An 8750-nucleotide genomic window follows, 5' to 3' on the forward strand; every position below is an offset into this window, starting at 1 on the left:
CCAAAATGCTCCTCGGCTGATCCCTCGTATAGCACACAAAGAGGTAGGTGTCTGTCTGTATGTTAATGTATGACTCCATTTAGAACATTGGTGTTTAGTTTACAATGTGTGATTTTGAGCATAAAATTAACAATTTGGTCAGTTGTGAGTTTTAGTTTAGTTGGTGTGTGAAGAGTCAGTTGTGTGTTTTAGTTTAGTTGATCTGTGAAGAATCAGTTGTGTGTTTTAGTTTAGTTGGTGTGTGAAGAGTCAGTTGTGTGTTTTAGTTTAGTTGGTGTGTGAAGAGTCAGTTGTGTGTTTTAGTTTAGTTGATCTGTGAAGAGTTAGTTTTGTGTTTTAGTTTAGTTGATCTGTGAAGAGTTAGTTTTGTGTTTTAGTTTAGTTGGTGTGTGAAGAGACAGTTGTGTGTTTTAGTTTAGTTGGTGTGTGAAGAGTCAGTTGTGTGTTTTAGTTTAGTTGGTGTGTGAAGAGTCAGTTGTGTGTTTTAGTTTAGTTGATGTGTGAAGAGTCAGTTGTGTGTTTTAGTTTAGTTGATGTGTGAAGAGACAGTTGTGTGTTTTAGTTTAGTTGATGTGTGAAGAGTCAGTTGTGTGTTTTAGTTTAGTTGGTGTGTGAAGAGTCAGTTGTGTGTTTTAGTTTAGTTGATGTGTGAAGAGTCAGTTGTGTGTTTTAGTTTAGTTGATCTGTGAAGAGTCAGTTGTGTGTTTTAGTTTAGTTGGTGTGTGAAGAGTCAGTTGTGTGTTTTAGTTTAGTTGGTGTGTGAAGAGTCAGTTGTGTGTTTTAGTTTAGTTGGTGTGGAGTCATGTGTGCGTTTTAGTTTAGTTGATCTGTGAAGAGTCAGTTGTGTGTTTTAGTTTAGTTGGTGTGTGAAGAGTCAGTTGTGTGTTTTAGTTTAGTTGATCTGTGAAGAGTCAGTTGTGTGTTTTAGTTTAGTTGGTGTGTGAAGAGTCAGTTGTGTGTTTTAGTTTAGTTGGTGTGTGAAGAGTCAGTTGTGTGTTTTAGTTTAGTTGGTGTGGAGTCATGTGTGTGTTTTAGTTTAGTTGATCTGTGAAGAGTCAGTTGTGTGTTTTAGTTTAGTTGGTGTGTGAAGAGTCAGTTGTGTGTTTTAGTTTAGTTGGTGTGGAGTCATGTGTGTGTTTTAGTTTAGTTGATCTGTGAAGAGTCAGTTGTGTGTTTTAGTTTAGTTGGTGTGTGAAGAGTCAGTTGTGTGTTTTAGTTTAGTTGATGTGTGAAGAGACAGTTGTGTGTTTTAGTTTAGTTGGTGTGTGAAGAGTCAGTTGTGTGTTTTAGTTTAGTTGGTATGTAAAGAGTCAGTTGTGTGTTTTAGTTTAGTTGGTGTATGAAGAGTCAGTTGTGTGTTTTAGTTTAGTTGATGTGTGAAGAGTCAGTTGTGTGTTTTAGTTTAGTTGGTGTGTGAAGAGTCAGTTGTGTGTTTTAGTTTAGTTGATCTGTGAAGAGTCAGTTGTGTGTTTTAGTTTAGTTGATGTGTGAAGAGTCAGTTGTGTGTTTTAGTTTAGTTGATCTGTGAAGAGTCAGTTGTGTGTTTTAGTTTAGTTGGTGTGTGAAGAGTCAGTTGTGTGTTTTAGTTTAGTTGGTGTGTGAAGAGTCAGTTGTGTGTTTTAGTTTAGTTGGTGTGGAGTCATGTGTGTGTTTTAGTTTAGTTGATCTGTGAAGAGTCAGTTGTGTGTTTTAGTTTAGTTGGTGTGTGAAGAGTCAGTTGTGTGTTTTAGTTTAGTTGATCTGTGAAGAGTCAGTTGTGTGTTTTAGTTTAGTTGGTGTGTGAAGAGTCAGTTGTGTGTTTTAGTTTAGTTGGTGTGTGAAGAGTCAGTTGTGTGTTTTAGTTTAGTTGATCTGTGAAGAGTCAGTTGTGTGTTTTAGTTTAGTTGATCTGTGAAGAGACAGTTGTGTGTTTTAGTTTAGTTGATCTGTGAAGAGTCAGTTGTGTGTTTTAGTTTAGTTGATGTGTGAAGAGTCAGTTGTGTGTTTTAGTTTAGTTGATGTGTGAAGAGTCAGTTGTGTGTTTTAGTTTAGTTGGTGTGTGAAGAGACAGTTGTGTGTTTTAGTTTAGTTGATCTGTGAAGAGACAGTTGTGTGTTTTAGTTTAGTTGATCTGTGAAGAGTCAGTTGTGTGTTTTAGTTTAGTTGATCTGTGAAGAAACAGTTGTGTGTTTTAGTTTAGTTGATCTGTGAAGAGACAGTTGTGTGTTTTAGTTTAGTTGATCTGTGAAGAGTTTAGAAAAAGTGGTCCGTTGGTAACAACACTCACTACGTTTTACATGCACACAATATCCTGGGTTTTGCCCATATTCGGTGAAAGACAATAATCCAAATAAATGAATAATCCACTAATATTCCTGTTTACATGCAGACGTAGCTCCCCCCCCCCCCCCTCCGGCCCGTCAGGGAGAGAGAGAGGGAGAGAGATGCAGAGAGATAAACAGAGCAGCCCCCCCTGACTCTATTCTTACCAGCATCATCTGGTCCATTTCAGGGGCTTGCTGCTGAAAAGTTTGGCGATATTTGCGCATATCCAAAAAGCTGTTGATATCTAAGTTTTTCATGTTAAAACCTACATTAGGCCAGAGTCATAGAGATATAAATGTTGTGTCATCTCCATTCGCTCCAATGCAGTGGCGTCATGCAAGCCAACAATCTGAGGGGGCGACCTCTGGCGCCGCCCGCAGGAAAGATCCATAATCACCAGACTAAGTACATTGCCACTGCCCAGGCTCAATGGACTTGACAAAAAAGGGAGACCACACGTTTCAAAGCAATGTAAGACAATGTTTATTTTGGCTGGTATTGCCTTTTCGGTAGAAATCTTTTCTCTTCCATTAGTCTCATCTAGTGTCCTCTAGAGCAGGGGTTCCCAACCTTTTTTGTGCCAAGGACCGGTAGATACATGGAAAAAAAAGTTGCGGAGCTCAGTCATATAGTGTGAAAACCAAAACGACTCAAAGACTCCTGATTACAAGACAGACAGTTGTGTAGTAGGGATGGGCATTTGAAGTAATTTAAAGACTCGAGTACTCTCCTTCTATTATGAACGAGTAATCTGGTACTCAGGGTGGGGGGGGGCTTTGCCACTACAATGCACGTTTACTACAGCACAGAGGCAGGCGACTGAAGGAGTAGGCTATCACTACATCACTACCAATATTGAAAGGTGCAAAACAAATAAGGTTAACGCTACAGATCCTGACCCACAACGTGTGTGTGTTGAATTCAACAAGCTGGCAGAAAACGGACAGAATTACTGGCGGATAACGTTAGATTCGTGTGGGCTGAGCTGTTTGGAACCTAACAGAGGGATAGAAACACGTTTTTCTATCTCAGCAGCCTATGCAGTGGAGCGACTTCATGGAAACAGGCGAGTTGAATTTACAGTTGAAGACTTGTAACGTTACTCAGATTGAGTTGAAAACAGGAAAGAATGTGAAGTTTCTTCTTTCTCCTAACATTCACAAAACAATCGACTTCTGCTCCCTCCCCCCGCTTCTCTGAACTGGGCATAGGGTGCGCTTGTTTATCACCGCCTGCACGTTCCCGCGCATGGTTCTTCTCCACCCTCGTAGCTGTTGTTCTCTGATGGTGGCTTGTACAGTATGTAGCCTACTCCGGCTCCACAACAAGGAGATATGCTCCCTTAAAGTCGAAGTGAACCGGAGGCGAATGCAAGTAGCGCGAGCGTCGGAGACTCAAACAAATCTTGTCTGAGATGACAGGGTTGAGAGGCGGACCACAAGCCCCACAATGCCGGGTGTCGATGATTTGATTTGACAATTCTGGGGACTGGCTTTGGCATTGGCCAATCATGGCATGTTCCACCCCCAAATCGAGTGGGATTCAGCTTGTTGTCGTGTTACGTGAGTGGGATCCGCGGAGTACCAGGCAGCCAGCTGCTTCGTGCGGAGCGAGCGGACAATCCGATGCATGGGTGCTGCACGCCCGCCTGGAATCTCTGAGGGGCGACCCCTGACAACCAGGCTCTCAAGCGCGCACCTTTATCGCTATTGCTGTAAATATGATATTCCTGGATTGCGCGTTTTAACGAGCCAGTTACATTTCTTTGCATTCTTAGACATTACCATTTTTGTTTTTTGTTCATGTTTCATACAATTGGCCAAGTTAGTAGTTAGTTTATGGGATAGGAATTCTGCCAGATGACAGGCACTAGGCGCCATTTTCTCTTTCTTTAGGAAGAGAAAATTATCCTGAAATGAAGATTTGATTGACAGCTGCCATGTCGTGATATGATTGGTTGAAATGGGGTAGAAATTTGATATTCTACAACGGCATGAGTGAATACTGGATTCTGATTGGCTAGCAACAGTGGTAAATACGCCAACAATCTACAGTTCGGCTCCAACCGCAGTATCACTCCGCTCCCTCTGACTCCGTTCCCTGTGCTGACTCCGCCCACTGTTAGCCTGCAGTCTGCAAATCTTCAACAAGGAAATGGCCATCTCTAACACAAGGAAATGTCCGATTTCGTAGTAACGTTTGATTTACTGGGTGGATTGAGTTTTGAGCAGTGGTTAGATGAAGATGAAGGTGAAGTGAACAAAGAACGACATGGTGAAATTGGGGAGAGAGAACTGGCTGAGCTTGAGTTGTCACGAGTTCGGACTAGCGGGAGGTCCGACTAGCGCCCGGACCCCGAACCTGGGACTGTCAAACAAACAAACGCCCTCTGCCGTCACCAGATATCAACACACCACCACCAAAACGGGCTGCTTTAGAAAACTGTTTAAATAACTGTAATTTTACAGGCAATGTATCAATAACTGTGAATCCCGTTAAGGAATAGGTTAGTTGTTTTTTGGCTCAAAGGCAACTAAATGTTTAGTGCAATCACTGATCTTGTGTATGGAACTATATTCTGTGGCGGAAGGATAAATGTATTCTGAAACCAGTAATGATTATAAATAAATGAATTGGATGTTACAATTGTGTATTTTTTATATTATTTGGTAGCCGTTGTAGAAAACAAATTTAACACTCGAGGTCGGGGGTTGTGGGCACATTTACCACTGGAACAGGGTTTATAGCACTCGGCTTCGCCTCGTGCCACAACCCTGTACCAGTGGTAAATGTGCCCACAACCCCCTCTCTCTCGTGTTAAATTTGTTACGTACTAGGCAGGCCCGGTTCTACGGGGGTGCAAAAGCACGCATTGCACCCTTATTTTATTTGTCTGCATGCTCATTTTTTTTAATTTTTTTTAATAAATGCTGCAGCTGCACACTTACTGTTTAAACTTGAATTATAATTGTTGTTTTTCTTTGTTCTTTGATGTGAATTTATAGCTTTTTGGCACCTATATGTAACCTTTTAAGGTTGAGATAATTGTATCATCATTATATGGTCCAAATATTTCAGTAAAGCACTTGAAACACTTGAAATATTCTTGCTTGGGTGGTATCATTCTACTTGAAATGATGGTAAAATGTATTATTTTTAGTAAAATAACATGTCAACTTTTTCGGGCGGCCGGCCTTTGGCCTTCGGCCGGGCATCTGCACCCCTTTCTATCTAGGATGCATCCCTAGTCATCTTGTTCTGGAACCGGCCCTGGTACTAGGTGACGTCAGCAAACTGTAGATTACTGTTATCAATGAAATCTTGAAAAATGAACTTTTGATGTGAAAAAGTGTGAAAAACTAAAGAAATTAGATTTGTGTGATTTTTTTTGCTTACATTATTAAATAGGTGCACTGCATACCCAGGTGTTTGAACTAAAAGAAAAGAAAAGTCATTTTTGGGTTCAGCTCGACTTTAACTCATTGAGTGCCAAGGACGAGTATTTTCGTCAATTCGTTTAGTAACGTAGAGTGCCAAGGACGAGTATGTTCGTCAATTGCGTTTTTTGACGGTGGGACGTGGATCAAAGCCAGATCCATCTCCTGTGAAAGTATGGTGGATGTTGAATGTGTAAAAGCTATTTTAGGGACCCATTAGGTGGCGACAGTGCTCTCCAGATTAGAGAAAGGCGAGGAAAAAAGAGAGAAGAAGTCGTTATGGAAACGGAAACGGCATCGGTATGCATCGATATGCATGAAGCATAACGTTAGCTGTGCCTGTGAACAGCAGTCAATCTGCTGCCACAATTGAGCCCCTCCGTCTCCGCTGCGATAGCCCCTCCATATGATTTAGTTGCCGACACCAGCGTCTTTCTGAAAAGTTACATTATTCTCAGCTGGGAGCCGGCGACAGGCTGTGAAAAAGCGGGGTGCAGCGCACTTTTCAGTGCAGAGCAAACGCACAGCAAATGCAGCAGAGCCACCAGACACTGCCACGGAGGAGGAGGAGGGGGGTGGGGCACGCAGGGCAGCATACAACCATTGACAGTAAACACAGACCCAGACAGCAGGCTGAGCTCGATAGACAGAGACAGGCAAACAAGCTAGAATATCTGATGCCCACCAGCAGTAAATCAAGACCAGCAAGAAGGTGTAGGGTCTGCGCACGCAGGGGCCAGCGCTGCTGGTTGCAGCTAAAAAATATTATTTGGCCAAACAAAATTCCTTTGTTTTCACTGTTTTATTGAAGGAAATTATTTTTGAGGTGTCATTACATCAGAAAATATTAGCTTCAGAGTCAATGATGTGCTTGAAATGCTTCCTTTCACAAAAGGCTGAATATCTCAGATTCTAAATTGCTGAAATCAACCTATCTTCTCCGGCTGATAACTAAAGAACGGAAAATGATATCAATAAACTTTTTTTTGCAGATGATAGAAGAGTCTCATCGTTCTTTCTGCGTGTTCGGTGTTTACATAGTAATATCACACAATATTCTGTGGGCCTCGAGAAATCACTGAAAACGCTCTGAAACTCGCACTGGGAGCGTCCGTTCTCCAAAAGTGGCTGGCACTCAATGAGTTAAGGGAAGCATATCTCCTCCAGCCACCATTTTCGTGACGAGCTGGGAAATCTTCTCTGCCCTGACGGCATCACAACAACGGCGTTTGTTACCGCTAGCAAACAAGGTAATGCGAAAAGGCTTTTCATCTGTCCTGTTGACGTTCTCCTTGTGCTTTATGCACACGTAGTTCGAACTAGTATGTCTATGTTTTGAAAGTTTAACTTTACATATCTTGCACTGCACAGTCATTTAGTGGTGTTTCTCAAAATACTTCCAAACATTACTCTTATGCGGTGCCATGCTGCCTAACTGTATCACCAGATCCACGTGGGGGGTGGGGCGAGTACCCGAACAGCTGAAACGTTACTTGACTACTAACGTTACAAACGAGTACCCTAGTAACCCGAGTACTCCCGCCCATCCCTATTGTATAGTGTGAAAGGAACAGAGACTGACGACCCGACGAGGATCTTGTAGTCTGTACGAGCCGCAACTCAACCTCGTGTCACCGGGCTCTTCCTGAGGCAACCGGCCGGCACGACAGGGCAGCCGCAGCAGTCTTGCTAGTCAGAAGCACAAGCTAACGTAGCTAGCTAATGCTAGCCAGCGTCTCCATGTTAAACAGCCAAAGTCGCCCAACTTTGTACTTTTTCGTTTTAACAAACGTCTTATCGTACACTGCAGTAACTAATAAGATGTTGGTTAAAACAAAAAGTAACATGCTTAAAGGAACACTCCGCCCATTTTCAACCAGCTTTGTATCATTAGAACATCAGTAGTATATCAGAAAACTGTAAACTGTTTTGAAGTCTGTCATTTAATTTGACAGTTATTGAGTGTTAAAGTGGCAGTGACATCACTGGTCCACACTAACTCAAATTAATAACTCATTAACTCAAATCAACTCTCAATAACTGTCAAACTATTCATCATTCATCTAGTTTGACAGTTATTGAGAGTTGATTTGAGTTAATGAGTTATTTATTTGAGTTAGTGTGGACCAGTGATGTCACTGGTCCACACTTTAACACTCAATAACTGTCAAATTAAATGACAGACTTCAAAACAGTTTACAGTTTTCTGATATACTACTGATGTTCTAATGATACAAAGCTGGTTGAAAATGGGCGGAGTGTTCCTTTAAAGTGGAGAAGCTGGCTAGCATTAGCTAGCTACGTTAGCTTTGGCCACAGCTGTGTCTGTTTCTGTTTTGCATGACTGACAACAGCCTTAGCCAATCAGCGCCCGTGATTGGATTTTCAACTGGAGAAATATTGTTTGCACATGGCGATGCCAGACCAAGAAGAGCCAAATCCACAACTGTGGAGTGGGCGTGGCTTCAAAGGTCTGGAGCCAGGCTGAGACCCTTCTATTTACCTAGAGAGTTTGGTAATATAATTATGTGCGCCGCTTATGTCCCTCCTAGTGGTAATGCACAAAGAGCAGCCACTCGCCTAGCTGATTGCATTCAGGCCCAAAGCCAGCGCACGCCTGGGGCCCCTGTGTTTTTACTGGGCGATTTTAATCACTGCAAACCTGAGCTAGCACTGCCAGGGTTTTACCAGTATGTAAACTGTAGCACTAGGAATGAAAAAGTCCTGGACAAATGCTATGGGAATATTAAAAGCGCTTATAAAGCTAAGGCCCTCCCCCCCCTCTCCAACTCCGACCACTCCACCGTCCACCTGATGCCTACATACAAATCCAAGCTCAAGTCGATTGTGTCCTTTATTTCAGAGGTCAATTGATAGTCACACTGTTCCTGATCTCTGGAAAAAGTCAATTGTAATTCCAATTCCTAAGGTCTCTTGCCCATCCTCTAACAAAGATTATAGACCCATTGCTTTGACTAGCTGTGTCATGAAATGTTTTGAGAAAGTCAT

This window comes from Poromitra crassiceps (assembly GCF_964638095.1).
Source record: "Poromitra crassiceps genome assembly, chromosome: 7".
In the NCBI taxonomy this organism is placed as follows: Eukaryota; Metazoa; Chordata; class Actinopteri; order Beryciformes; family Melamphaidae; genus Poromitra; species Poromitra crassiceps.